Source organism: Triticum urartu, chromosome 4, assembly GCF_003073215.2.
Source record: "Triticum urartu cultivar G1812 chromosome 4, Tu2.1, whole genome shotgun sequence".
Lineage (NCBI taxonomy): Eukaryota > Viridiplantae > Streptophyta > Magnoliopsida > Poales > Poaceae > Triticum > Triticum urartu.
This window is the reverse complement of record NC_053025.1, coordinates 135,101,504-135,117,294: the sequence shown is the minus strand read 5'-3', so window position 1 is coordinate 135,117,294 and position 15,791 is coordinate 135,101,504.

Sequence of the window (15,791 nt, the reverse complement as noted above, 5' to 3'; positions counted from 1 at the left end):
ACATCCTATGGTACGGGAGATTACAAACGGAATGCACAAACCATCATTTGCATCCCTAACTGTCACACCCTAGATAGTTCATGCATTAGAGTGATTGCATCATGTTTAATTTTTCCCAGAAAGATGAAATGGGGATGACAGAACCCCCAGCACCCCCTGGAACAACTAGGGTTTACTAAAAAAAACTTTTCAATGAACCTGAAATGCCCTTCTAAAAAGTCCACCCTTTTTGTTTTGGGTTAAATCCTTTGACAAAAATAGTGCACATTTTTCTAGGACATCCTAAGGTCATTGGATTAATCCATATAGTATTTGCATTTGGGCATTTAAATGCTATAAAATAATTTAAATGCCCAAATAATTCTGAAAGTAATTTTAGGTTGTTGATAATATTTTCAAATGTGCCTCTGATTATTTCCAGGGTTTTTCTAAATGCAATAGTATTTTTACTATTCCAAAACACAGGACAAAATAAATAAAAAACAGGAAAAAAAGAGAGAAAAGGACTAACCTGGCTAACCCCCCCCCCAGCCGGCCCACCTGGCGGCCCAGCAGTGTACTGGCCCATGGCTAGTCAGCTGCTTCCTCTCGCCAGGCAGGCAGGCAGGAGGTGAGCGCCGGCTTGCCTGGGCTCGCCACGGCGCCACCTGCTTGCCGCCCGCGCCCCTGGACGCTTGGATGACCTCCATGTCGTCGCCCCGACCCCGCAGACCTCTCCATTCACCCCCAACGCCTCTCCCTCGCCCTCTCCCACCATGGTCGACGCCTCAGCCGCCGCACCATCGCCGTAGCCGCGCCCTCCGTCATCCTCGCGACGTGCCGTCGTGTCCACGAGCTCTGCCGACGTTGACTACGTCGAGCAGGCCGAGCCCCGAGCGCTCGCCCGCTCTAGAACCGCCCCGACCTCGTCTTCCCCAACTCCAGCCACTGGAGATCCCCTTCGCCGTCCCCACCGCATCAGCTCGCCCCCGACCTTGCTGACTGCCTCGTCGTGACCCCCATGAGCTCAGCCATCTCCCCATCCTCTCTGTTTCCTCTTTTGCACTCCGTAGCAACTGCACCATGCTCACTCGCACGCGCCACCGCCCGCGCTCGTCGCCGGCGATGCTCCGGTGACCATTTGGTCCTGGGCATGCCACCAACGTGCTCCCCGCATCACGTAGAACCCCCGTAGCACCTCGCCACGCTCGTTTGCGCACCACAGCATCATTCCCACCTGCACCCAAGCTTCGCCCGCCACCAAGCTCGTCACCGGCGCCATTCCGGCCACGCCACCACCCTGGTTGGATGCGGACGAGCGTCCGCGTCCCATAGTTGTGCTCCGCGCGCCGAACGACGCCTTGTAGGTGAAACCCGCGCTGCTCCGCCGCGTCTGGCCTCGCCGGCGGCTAAACGCCGGCGAGTTTGACCCTGTTTGACCCCGTGTGGGCCCAGGTTGACCTCCCCTGAGTCACTTACGCGTGGGCCATGCCCCTGTCTAATTAGAATTAGTTTAGTTAACACTAATTATTTTAGTTAATAGTTTGACTCACTGACATGTGGGCCCAGGGCCTAACTAACCTAGTTTAGTGCTAACGAAACACTAACAAACTCTGTTAGTTAGTTGTGACACTGATAGATGGGGCCCACCAGTCAGGTTTGACTTCGGCTGGCGCCTTTGACTCGCTGACGTCACACTGACGCCAGGCTGACACAGTAAATCCTTTTCTGGATTTATTCTTATATAGGAAATTCCAGAAAATAACCAAAACTTCTAAAATTCATAACTTTTAATCTATAACTCCAAATGCAAAGATTTATATATGAAATTTGATCAGAAAAATTCAATCTTTCCATCTGTAATGGTTTCATGCATGACAAAAAATTTTAACCTTTCTGTTTAGGTGAAACAAGATAATACACTTATAATGCTTAGTAACATAAGCTTACATTTGAATCTTTGATTCAAATGGACCCAATTCAACTTGTTTCACATTGCATTAGGCAGGACACCTCATTTTGCCATGTCATAGCATGCATCATATTGTTGCATATTGCCATGTGATGATTATATTCTGTGGTGTCTCTCATGGTAGGTTCTGCCTCCGAGGATATCTCCGAGTATCCAACTGAAGGGCAGTACCCTACTACTACTCCATCAGGCAAGCAGCCCCATTGATCATATCGATACAATCCCATGTTCTTGATTTTGCTCTCACTTACTGCATTAAGACAACAACGTTTCAAACTGCTGTGTGCTGCGGTAGTTGAACCCTTATCCTCTGCATGACCTGTCATTGCCACAGTAACTAGATGAAACCCACTAGCATGTGTAGGATTTGATTGAGCCATGTATGTGTTTCCTACCTTGCTATGCCTGCTATGCTTAGAGTTGTGTCAGGTCTGGTTCATCTGGGTGATGGGCTAGAGTGAAATGATTATGTCGGTAATGTGAGGGATGTGTTGAACATGTTTTGGTAAAGGTATCGATGAGAGGCCATGTAGGAGTACATGGTGGGTTGTTTCATTGAGGCCGTCCATAAGAACTGAGATCTGTATGCGTGATTTAAGATTCAGCTACTACCACACATTGGGCCCTGAAATATGACCCCGCTTGACTTACTGACCCCTCTTGTCCTCTGTCCAGGAGTTGCAAAGTTTCTGGTGTTTGTAGGTTATGTGTTGGCGGTCGTGCGTAGCGCTGACCCTAGGGGTGGGCTATGATGCGGTAGATACACCGTGGCATGGTGTACCGAGTCGCCCGTCTGATGTCTCGGGAACCCTGCACACATCATTTGGGGCCGTTGAGGACATCCTGGCCGGATTTCCTTGCGGATGGAACCCGAATAGGCGATAAACCTGGACTAGAGACTTGTGCGGTTAGTTAGGTCATGGACTACACCCACGTCGGCTTTTGCTTGAAGTCTGCCGAGCACATGTCGTGTGCAGACGCTAAGTGGTGGAAACATGTGTGACGAAGTACACCCCTGCAGGGTATAAAACTATTCGAATAGCCACGTCCGTGGTAAAGGACTATTTGGTTGCCTATATAGTTCATAGACAAGTTAATGGTTACTACTAAAAGACTCAAGATAAGTGTGAGTACCGAGGATGGCCCTCTCGTAGGATGACGAGGGAGGATCCCCGGTGGAGTATTGTGTTGGTGATTAGTGGACTCGTGTGCGGAAACTATTTTACAGTGGTGTCTCGTAGGATAGCTTAGCCAAGAGTCAAAGCTGGCTTGCTGCAATAACTCCACCACCTTCTTAAGAATGAGCATGTATAGTAGGTTCTGTTGTAAGACTTGTTGAGTACCTTTGTACTCATGTTGCTTTAATTCTTTTTTCAAACGACAACACCGCCCCCTCCGATGGGTTTTATGTAGACCTCGACGTCGATGAGTAACTTGCCACCCAGGTGGTGATCCTGGCCATGGAGGGCCCTATGTAGATAGACAGGCTTCGACAAGCCTTCTTTCTTTCTAGTGTCTATACTTAGACTATTTGCTTCAGCATGTGCTTGTATGCTTGTATCACTTCAGTGTCGGGTCATGTGACCCCTACCTGTATGAACATTTTATGTATGGCTCTCTGGAACCTTTAAATAAAGTACTTGAGTTGTAGATTTTTGTTGTGATGCCATGTTGTATTTGCACATATTGAGCATATTGTGTGTATGATTGAAATGCTTGGTATGTGTGGGATCCGACAATCTAGTTGTTTATCCTTGGCAGCCTCTCTTATGGGGAAATGTAGTCTAGTGCTCCTCGAGCCAAGTAGTCCTGCTAGCCCAGCACTACTGCTCAGGACACTTGACTGGCCGGCATGTGTTTCACTTTGTTCCTATGTCTGTCCCTTCAGGGAAATGTCTCACGGTGACATCCGAAGTCCTGCCTAGCCTGCTACAGCCCGGGTTCCCCGAAGTCCTGTTAGCCCAGTGCTACAGCCCGGATTCACACGCTTTTGTCCGACATGCTCGATGTAATTCATGTATGCCTGTCCCCATAGGTCTGTGCCGCTTTGGGTTCACGACTAGCCATGTCGGCCCGGGTTCTCTGTCATATGGATGCTAGCGACACTATCATATACGTGAGCCAAAAGGCGCAAACGGTCCCGGGCCATGGTAAGGCGACACCCGTGGGGATACTGTGCGTGAGGCCGCAATGTGATATGAGGTGTTACCGGCTAGATCGATGTGACTTGGAATCAGGGTCCTGACACTAACGGTACTCCATTATTTTGCAGGGACCAGTCATCCCCCGTTTAAAATAAGATCGTCGATCCTGGATGTGCATTTGCATCCGCGATTCGGTCTAACCTGGAACCTTGTAGCTGACTTTGGAATATTGGGATCAACTATCTTAGCAGTCGTTACCCATGGTACCACTGATGTGCAACATGGTCACATAATCTACCATGATCGGACCGTCACCATCTACCCAGGTATTCCATTTTTTAACCCTCTCGCCTTCTCTTTCATTCTTGTACTAGTAGTATACTTTGTAGTACTAGTAGGAGTACTTTTTACCTTGGAGGACGCGTATAGCTAGCTAGGCCCTTGAAGACTTGAACCCACTAGCTGCCACCATTTTTGTTTTTCCATGTCTTACTATCTCATCCATGTAGCCAAGAGTGGCTATATATAATAAGCCGGTTATTTTACTTCCTCTATACCGAAGTAGTACTATTTGCTGCACAGTATTACTGACCGCCACATTTGAGCACAACATTATTATGCATGGACCTTAACTATGTATGTCACCATGTGTACAGATCTGGGATGCCGCATGTACCAGATGAACGGCGCTGAGTTTGACCCCCGTGATGCTACGTGGGTGCCGAGGAACACTCTTGGAGAGTACTCGCTTTTCATCGAGGACAGCTAGCCCATTGTGAAGCGGATGCCACCTTCCATGCACGACACGGAAGGCCTGCCATTCATGAAGCATGGTTGTGTCTTCAGTGCGCACCGCCAGATGAATGACATGCTGGGACACGCTATCCCTGATTTATGCCACTTCAGCTTGGATGAGTCTCCATCGTGTGGAACCGGACTAGAAAGCTGCGACAATGATTCCCGTTGCCCACTGCTATGGATTGTGCCATCCATGAAGAACACCTAGGACTGGAACCTGGAGGAGGACATGTAGCCCATCTATAACGTATATGTGGAGTACGGTAATTGTGGACGGTAGCGCTATGAATATATGTAGACTAGTCGTGCACAAATTTATCACATGAGTTGGAGATGAACTTGTGTGGCATACTGGCGTTTGTCCTTTAGAATTTATTACTAGTAAATGTGTTATGTGTACATGCAACTTGTGTGGTTGTTGCACGGGCTCCAACATGCTCTTTGAGAAAAAAAGGTGGCACAGCTTTGGATATACGTGATGTGGCGGCATCATACTGTAGCATCGTTCGCTATAGTTGTACTAGTACACTCCTACTAGGACGACAACTCCTATAAAACCTTGCGCTTGGCTCTTTGCCTCTTCGGGAGGTTCAACAGTTCGTACTCGTGTGAACCTTGCACTTGGCTCTTCGCCTCTTCGGAAGGTCCAACAATGATGATACTACAGTACAATATGCTTCTGGCAATCTGACACCGATTGAACTGTTGCACGTCCACCGCGAGGGCGAGGGCGAGGGAGAGGGAGAGGCAGAGGGAGAGGGAGAGGGCGCTCTAGTCAAAACCCTCTCCTCGTCCTGCGAACCACCGCGCGCGTGGGCGAGGGAGAGGCGTAGTAAGCAAGCTTCTCCTCGTTCGACGAGTTGACGGAACACATCAAAGCAGTACTAGTAGTAGTAGTCCATACTGCGTCCTTTCCGATTAATATGGCTTAATTTGAAACGAGAAAAATACAATGGCGGTCAATGTATGTAACATTACGCTCTTTACGGTCACTATATATAGTTTTGCGGCGATTATGCGATCACTAGCTCATCATAGAGCACCGTATTGCATCCTACTGACTGGCCACATAGTCGACGTGGCACTTTGTTGACTGGTTAAATTGTCACCTGGTTTCTGGGTCCCACCTGTCAGTTGGCAGAGCAAAGAAATCAGTTGAACAAAACTTTACGCAGGCGCGACACGAGTCCAACCCTTGCGCGCGAACCGCCCTGGCTGTGTATGTGAGTGCATGCACGTGTCCTCCCTCGGTCTTCCAACAAAGAGTGTACTACATGATGTACATCTACACTTCCAATGTGTTTAGCCTTTAATCTAAATCGATATTGATTGACTAATGCACCAACTTGTGCTGTAGGTATAGGCTACATGTCTATCCTTAATTACAGCATGCAACGGCCTTCATTTAATCTTCTTATATCAATGGTCGCATGCACACATAAGTCTGCTACTTTTGGGCATTAATTATGCCCTGGTCAATGTGTAAATCTCTAAATGTACAGTCTTTCACGGACGTAGGGAGCAGGTTGAGCACTTGAGCGTGAGCGTGTGTGTTGCGTCGCGTGCTGTGTGCCGCATGGGTGCGTGAGTGTTGCGTGCGTCCATGTGTATGTGTGAGTGTTGCATGTTGCATGCATGCATGCATGCATGGGGCTTACTCCCTCCCATTGACATGTCCATTTGGCTATAGATTTCAACAAGTGACTAGGTACGGAGCAAAATGAGTGAAGTGAGCGTAGAGGCATAGGGATACTGTAGAAACGAAGTCATCGCGATCCATTTATTCCCCATCTCGGTCAGAGAGAACTATTTAACTAGCCTTCGCAGTGAAGTGACAATACACACTGCAACAGATGGGACACGTAATTAATAAGCTGAACCAGCGTGTTGGTGTTACTAAATCAGTCGGTTATGTTTGGTAGTCTCAAGTGATTAAAAGCATGCACAACCCACATATCTTATTGGTTGATATGCCACAAAACAAAAAACGAGAAGGGAGTTAATGTACGGTACCTAACTGTTTTGGGAGTATTTGGTTTTTGTAAGGTGACTTACACACCTAGACGGAGGGAGTAGTAGAATTGAGATTGAATGCACTTTCTTCCCCGTCTTCCACTCTTCTTCCTCCTCTCTTCTTCTTCCTCCTCTCTTCCCCATCGTCGGCCGCACACCATTTACCCCTGCTCACTGCTCGCCCGCCTGCGCCATCTTCCTTGGTAGCTCGCGCGTACCATATCCCCCCGCTCACTGCTCGGCCACACGAGGAGAAGCTTCTTTGCTCGCCCGCCCGAATCCACTTCCCCGCTGGCTCGCAGGCACTGAAAACCCCAATGGCAGAACCGACTGACACGCAGAGCCGCGATTGGAATTCCCTCCCCGATGTTCTCTTGGAGCAGATCTGTAGTCGTATGGACCTACTCAGCACCGTCCGTCCGGCCGTATGCTCGGTGTCTTTGTACCGTCTACTCGTCTGCAACCGGTCGGCTCTTTTCAAGACACCCTGCTTGCTGATGCCCGATCCTCGTAGGTGGCCCACACACTGAATTGACGATCCTACGGAGGTTGCCGTGGTGCCCCTCGACATGCTACCACTACCCGTCCACCTGTCCTTCATGCGCGGCCACTACTGGGCGGGCATGAAGGCCAACTGGATCGTCCTCATCCACCACACCGGTAGTCCGTGGCGTCTCGTGGATATCTACACCCAGCGAGAGATCACCCTTCCATCGTTGGATACCACCGCCATCGAGCCTCGCGGCCCGCCAGACACTCCTGCCTACTACGCACGAGACGCGTCAAGCTTTTGGCTCGACCTCTGTTTGCAGAAAGTTGTAATCTACGAAGTGCCCACACCATCAGAAGACTACATGGATTACAAGCTCATTGCCTTGTTCAACAAGGGATTAGTCTATCTGGAATCCGGTCGCCATACATGGTTATGGCTCATCATCAATCCTGTTGAGGAAACATTTCTGTCTGATGCTATAGTGCATGATGGCATTGTTTACGCGGTCGACGCACAGATTGGCTACCTATATTGGTCTATTGTCGTGTAATTGTTCTATCTCATCTCATCTTTACCTTATGAATATGACTGCATGTTCATTTGTTACAAATTTAGAATGCATAGCATGTCTATAACCACATCATTGCTATATGTTCCTCTCATTTCCTAGATTTTTATGACCACACATGTTATTGTTAGAGTTGATATGAGAACAATTGGCATCTAATGATTGTTAGAATACATATTATGAGCATAACATCATGATTTCTATATGTTACTCTCGTTTACAAGATTTTTATAACAACGCATGTTATTGCTTAGAGTTGATATGAGAACAGTAGTAGTAAGTGCTATGGTAGAATATGAGTAGGCGCTGTCATAGCTGTTTTCCTCTCATTGTTACATGATGTTTGAACCATGACATATTGCTAGAATATGAAAGCCATTGGCTTATGTTTTTAACTTGGGGTATGATTATGACCACGGCATTGCAATTCTCTCTCTATGATATGTGTCACTGTTATAATAATATTAATTCCACACATACTCTGAACATGATTGTTTATTTTTGTCCTTTTGGTCTCCAATTTGAATTGTTGCAGCAGACACAAATGCGCTGGCCTTCATGATTCCAGGACCGTTGGGCCAGGCGTATTCAACTGGAGGCGGGTTTACAGCCGATGGGTGGTGGTTTATCGCTCGTTCAGCTAACAGCGGTCATTTGATGCTCATTCGCACGTACCAAATTGACCAAACCATTACATCAAACCACATGCAATACAATGCATCGGGCGTTCATGACATTGATGGCTATGGCTGCTTCATGTTCGAGAAAGATCCCAGCTCCGTTGGGCCAGGCGTATTCAACTGGAGGCGGGTTTACAGCCTCGGCAACCACTCCTTGTTCCTCGGGCTCAATTATCCGATCATCCAACCAATCATCGATCATATCGCCGGTGATGATTACTGTGTTATGGAACTTCCATTCGCTAGGGGGGGCTGTGTTTACACATCATACCGTGGGTTTCATGAATCACCATATCCAGAGATTCGTCGACACAGCTTGTTGCCAGCTCATCTTCAGTGTGTGGAAGGCATCAAGCTTCCATGCGATGGATGGCTTTTGCAAACCCGACATGCGGCGATGTGGTTCATGCCAATAGAAAATATGCACAACTTGATTCGTGCTGATATCTAGACTGAGCCATGTATTCTGCTGCTGTAGCACGACCCTCTTTTGTTGGATATTATGTACTGTTGTTAGTTTGAAGCACTCCTCTGGTTTGAAGGATAGATACCTTCCTGGGATCAAGTGCATCCTAACTCACCTGCGTAGGATGTATTGATAATGATGATGGAGATGCTGTGCAGAAGCCATATATATATATATCAGTTAGGCTTCAAGTGCGTACTTGTTAGTTAAACCTATGTATAAATCGTGACACTAAATACGACTAGTAAGTAGTACAGTAGCAGTACTAGTATACGTCGGTCAAATTATTCATCATGTCCACACATTGAATTGACGTGACAACACGCTGCGCGTGAGCTAACACAAGAATCCCGGCGGCGTGTTCGGGTATTCTGGACTTCAGATTTGGAGTACCACTTATCTGTCAAAATATTTCATCATTCACTTAAAACAGTCGATTGATCATACATTGAGTACCATATAACTGGAGTAACCGATGCAAGTCGAAGAAGGATTGGCCCGTGCTGCCGGCTGGCGTCAAGTTCGATCCCACAGATCAGGAGCTGATCGAGCACCTTGAGGCCAAAGTGAGTGCTGACAGCGCGAGATTTCAGTCTCTCATCGATTTGTTCATACCAACCATCGACAGCGAGCACAGCATATGTTACACCCAACCTGAGAAACTTCCAGGTAAGACACCGATCGGCCGTCTACTTGCACAAACATATTCCTTTGTTTATAGCTCTATTTTTCTTTTTAGACGCAGACCTGGTGAAGCAATTACAATTTGATAGTTAATAAAAAGTGAAACAAGTGACTGCAACATGCCAAAGATGTTATGAAAATGCCAACTAGGCACACTAAAACCTGTATTCCACAATACTGCAGGTATCACACTGAGTGGACTAAGGAAGCATTTCTTCCAGCGCAATTCCAGGGCATTCAAAAGGGGCGTGTGGATGCGTCGCAAGATACAGTTGGAGTGCGGCATGCACACGATGTGGCACAAGACCGGCAATACCTTGCCGGTGATGGTCAACGGCCGGCAGACGGGCAGCAAAAAAGGTTCTGGTGCTGCACACCAACAAGAACTTCAACCAGCAGAGGACCAACTGGGTGATGCACCAATACCACCTTGGGGACCTGGAGCAAGAGAAGGAGCGGGAGTTGGTCCTCTACAAGATTTTCTACCAGACGAACACTAGGGCCAGGAGTAAAAAGATTATAAGTTAGTTTGGTATTGGTAGTTGTACTACCTTGTCGTCCGCAAGTTGGTATTGTTGTTAACGATATTTTGGTATGAACTTGCATTTGCTTCCAACCATCATGCCGAGGGTCAACGTGGATATAAAGCTGAATCATCTGTTTCGAAACGAATTTTCAGGCACCTGATTTTTATTTGATGGGTAGCATAAGCACCTGCCATTCGAATTCCCAGTTCTCCGATTTTTTCAAAACAAGTGCATGCACTTATTATCATGATAAAAAACAATATATGTGCTGCATCCCAGTTATCATTCTGTACTTGCAGAATTCTCTTGTTTATTGAGCACGTATATTGTTTTTTCAGGTCGAGCAAGTTTCAACTGGGCTGTAGATTGCCCAGGGTTGTTTTGTTTTTAACAGGCCCAGCCCATGACAACAACGGGGCACAAGGATCCAGCAGGTATCTACTGGCCTCTGGCCTGCCAGCGTTAGTTATATTTGGTCTTACAACATCTGCAGGCAGTTTTTTTACTGAATCAAACACACAGCCCAGTTCTATTTTCCTCTTGAAACGCATGTCCTACATCCGTTTTCTAATCTCTACCTATAGTTTTACTAGTTCATATACACGTATCATTATATTGAAAACACATAAAATTCCCTTTTCATATTTACATCCTTATTTTTGTTGTTTTTTCCCACCCAGCGCTGATTTTTACCACTGGTTTTCCCTTAAACCAACTAAATTGTCCCACGTCTTATTTGCTTACAAAAACAAAATGATTTTTTGGCAAATCAATAAGTTCTTAAAAATGTTTATCATTTCGGGATTACAACAGTTCGGACTCCACCAAAATATGCAAAATAAGGTTGGACTTTTTGACCGTGGTCCTGGGCAAAAAATGGGCTGTAATAAATTACTTAAGTATTAGAAAATGGGCTGCAAATTATAAAAAATAGCAAATGGGCTTTATGTTGTTTGCCACAGATTTGGAGGCTGACTTGTGGGCCTACTAATTTCATGCGTACACAAGGTTTCTCAAAAAAGAAACTTAGTCAACAATCGACTCTACCAGCGTCAGACCGTTAGATGTCAATCTAACGGCAATCATGCTTCTTCAGTCTCTGATCTTCCTGCCCCAGCCGCCCAAACCAGCGCCGTCGGAACCGCCTGCTCCCGCCTCCCGTGGCTGGCAGTGCTGCCGGGAAGGCCTCACGGCCCCATCATACTCGCATCCCTAGCCTGTCTATCACTCTACTCACCCACACCTCCTGTTATTTTCCGGCAACGGCAGCCGAACCAGTCAACCCTCGTACTCTCCACCGTGTGGGCAGCCACTGTCGTGTCTTCCCCGGCTCCGTGTCGTTCCCTTCGTAGGCCTCGCCATCGTCCACCGCCCTGGTGCTCTCAGCGCAGCATGGTCAACGATATCCATCCAACGGCTGTAGTGCTTCTTCAACCTCTTGTCTGCTTGCCCCTGCCGCCCAAAGCAGCGCCGGTCGTGTCGCATGCTCCTGACTCCCGTGGCCGGTTCTGCTGTCGCGGAGGCCTCACCGTCCCCATACTACTCCCACCGCTGGCCAGGCAATCCCTCCACTCACCCACTCCCCCTGTTATTCTGCGGCGACGGCAGCCTCACACCGCAGTCGAACCAGTGAACCCTCGTACTCCTCTCCGCGTGGGCATCCACTGCCGCGTCTTCCCCGACTCCGCGTCGTCCCCTTCCTAGGCCTCGTCGTCGTCCACCGCCGTGGTGCTCTCAGCGCGGCATGGTCAATGTGGTCAACGACCAACTTCCATCGGAAGAGTACTGTACGTGGAGAGGCTGACAGCTGGGTCCACAGCAGCCACAAGGAAGTGCCTCCTTATTACGCGCAAAATAATTATTCCTCCACCTGACAGCAGGGACCCACCGGACGGGCCACCAGTATTTCGCGGAAAAAATGTTCCCCCCTGACTGCTGGCACCCACCGGACGGGCCATCGTATTTCGCGAAAAAAGGTTTGCCCCTGACTGCTGGGACCCACCGGACGGATTACAGTATTTCACGAAAAAAACGTTCCCCCCCCCCACTGTCAGCTCAGACCCACCAGAAATGCCTCCTTATTACGCACAGAAAAATGAATACTCCCCCTGCTAGCTGGGACCCAACCTGGTGGGAGGCTGACTTGTGGGCCTACTAAGTTGACGAGGATGGAGGGCTTTGTCAACTTAGTCAATATGAACGATTCTAGCTCCAGTGACCGTACGATGTCCATCCAACGGTCGTAGTGCTTCTTCAACCTCTGGTCTTCTTGCTCCAGCCGCCCAAAGCTGCGCCGGTCGTGCCGCGTGCTCCTGCCTCTCGTGGCCGGCTGTGATGCCGCGGAGGCCTCACCGCCCCCTACTACTCCCACCACTAGCCCATGCTATCCCTCTACTCACCCACACCCCCTGTTATTCTGCGGCAACGGCAGCCTCACGCCGCAGCCGAACCAGGGAACCCTCGTACTCCTCTCTGTGTGGGCATCCACTGCCGCGTCTTCCCCGACTCCGCATCATCCCCTTCCTAGGCCTCGCCGTCGTCCACCGCCTTGGTGCTCTCGGCGCGGCGTGGTCAATGTGGTCAATGACCGACTTCCATCGGAAGAGTACTGTACGTGGAGAGGCTGACAGCTGGGTCCACGGCCACAACCCAGTTTTTTTGTGATTTGCCATGTAAGTCGCTTTGTCAGGCCTATTGGGCTGCAAATCTTTCAAGACGAGGAGAGCTTCATTCGGCTGGCCGAGAAAATGGCCCATCAGTAATGAGAAATGGGTTGTACATTTTTAAAACACATCAAACCGGCAATTAGTTTAAAATATCTTTTTTTCATTTCGAGATTTTAAATTACATTAATTTTTATGCATGGAGAATTTGTTGGATTTTATATTGATATACATTTATTTTTAAAATCAGTTTGAATGTGATTTGAAATTTCGGGATTAAAAACAGTTCGGACCTCACCGAAATATGCAAAATTGTGTTAATTTTTTAATCGTGGCCATAATATGGGCTGTAATGCTAACAAAAAGAATATGGGCTCCAAAAAACCTTAAGAATTAGCAAATGGGCTGTAAATTATTAGAAATAATGGCAGATGGGTTGTATGCTATTTTCCACAGATTTGAGGCTTTCCTAAAAAAAAGGTTGACACACAAGCACTGACTGTTGGATGTCCATCCAACAGCCGTCGTGCTTCTTCAATCTCTGCTCTTCTTGCTCCAGCCGCTCAAACAAGCGCCGGCGGGACTACCTGCTCCCTCCTCCTCGCGGCCGGTTGTGCTGCCGCGCAGGCCTCACCGCCCGACCGTACTCCCATCGCTGGCCTAGCCATCCCTCTACTCACCCACACCTGCTGTTATTCTCTGGCGACAGCAGACGAACCAGTAAACCCTCATACTGTCATACTCCCCTCCGTGTGGGAAACAACTGTCGAGTCTTCCCTACCTCCGTTTCATCCCCTTCCTAGGCCTCGCCGTCGTCCACCGCCCTGGTGCTCTCGGCGCGGCGTGGTCAACGACCGACATGCATCTGAAGTGGACTGTACGTGGAGAGGCCGACAGCTGGGTCCACGGCCGCACGCAAGGAAATCCCTCCTTATTACACGCAAAATAATGATTCCTCCCCTGACATCAGGGACCCACCGAAAGGGCCTCTGTATTTTGCGAAAAAAACGTTACCGCCGCTGACAGCTCAGACACACCAGCTATACCTTCGCATGCAAGGAAGTGCCTCCTTATTACGCTCAAAAAAATGAATACCCCCTGCTAGCTGGGACCCACCTTGGTGGGAGGCTGACTTGTGGGCCTACTAAGTTGACGGGGACGGAGGGCTTTGTCAACTTAGTCAATATGCACGATTCTAGCTCCAGTGACCATACGATGTCCATCCAACGGTCATAGTGCTTCTTCAACCTCTGCTCTTCTTGCTCCAGCTGCCCAAACCAGCGCCGGTCGTGCCACGTGCTCCTGCCTCCCGTGGCCGGCTGCGATGCGGCGGAGGCCTCACCGCCCCCTACTACTCCCACCGCTGGCCAGGCCATCCCTCTACTCACCCACACCCCCTATTATTCTGCGGCGACGGCAGCCTCACACCGCAGCGAACCAGTGAACCCTCGTACTCCTCTACGCGTGGGCATCCACTGTCGCGTCTTCCCCGGCTCTGCGTCGTCCCCTTCCTAGGCCTCGTCGTCGTCCACCGCCCTGGTGCTCTCGGCGCGGCGTGGTCAACATGGTCAAGGAACGGCTTCCATCGGACGTGGACTGTACGTGGAGAGGCTGACAGCTGAGTCCACGACCACAGCAAGGAAGTGCCTCCTTATTACATGCAAAATAATTATTCCTCCACCTGACAGCAGGACCCACCGGACGAGCCACCGTATTTTGCAAAAAAACGTTTCCCCTGACTGCTGGGACCCACCAGCTACATCTTCGCAGGCAAGGAAGTGCCTGACAGTCGGGACCCACCTGGTCGAAGCGTATGTAGCGTTGTCATTCTGGTCGCGAACGTGTACGTACATACTGGTCGGTGTAGAGGCGCGCATGTGTCGTAGTAGAGGCGCGCACGTATCGTAGTAGAGGCGCACATGTAGCATTTACACGTACGTACAGCGGCCAGGGTGCAAGAAAGAAAATACGGCCACGTATGTGTACATACGGGCGGGGTCTCGAATGCCTACTCGCGCATACGTACGGCCAGGGCTTGTGTACATGGCTGGGTCGAAACGGAGAAACAACATCGTCGTCGTGTTCATGGGGAGGCAACGGAATGCGTCGTGTTCATGGGGAGGCAACGGAATGCGTCGTGTTCATCGGGAGGGCTTGGATGGAATAGGCAATGGAAACGAGGCATGGCGTACCGCAGAACGGAGGAAACGGCCTTGTGTTCGACCAGCCACGTTCGAAACGGGATCCTGTTCATCGGGAGGGGTCTGGCGTACCACAAAACGGAGGAAACGCACCTCCTACGGTTGAAACGAGGGTCCTGTTGATCGGGAGGGGTGTGGCATACCGCAAAACAGAGGAAACGGACTTGTGTTGGAGCGCTACGGTCGAAACGGGGGTCCTGTTCATCGGGAGGGGTGTGGCGTACCGCAAAACGGGACTCCACGGGATACTGTTCATCTCCACTGTCGACCTCCTCCAGCCTCCACGAGCTCCTGTTCATCCAGCCTCCATGGGCTCCTGTTCATCCAGCCTCCACCGCGCGCTACTCCACCGGCTACTGTTCAACCACCCCTCTCCATGGGCTCCTGTTTAACCACCCCTCCACGGGCTACTGTTCATCTTGCCCTCCACCGTCTACTGTTCATCCTGCCCTCCACGGGGTGGTCCTGTTCATCCAGCCCTCCACGGGGTCCTGTTCATCCAGCCCCAACCGGCTCGATCGATCGGGGTCTTTTTCATCCAGAGGCAACACCATGGGGTCCTGTTCATCCACCCCCACCGGGAACTGTTCATCCAACCCCCCC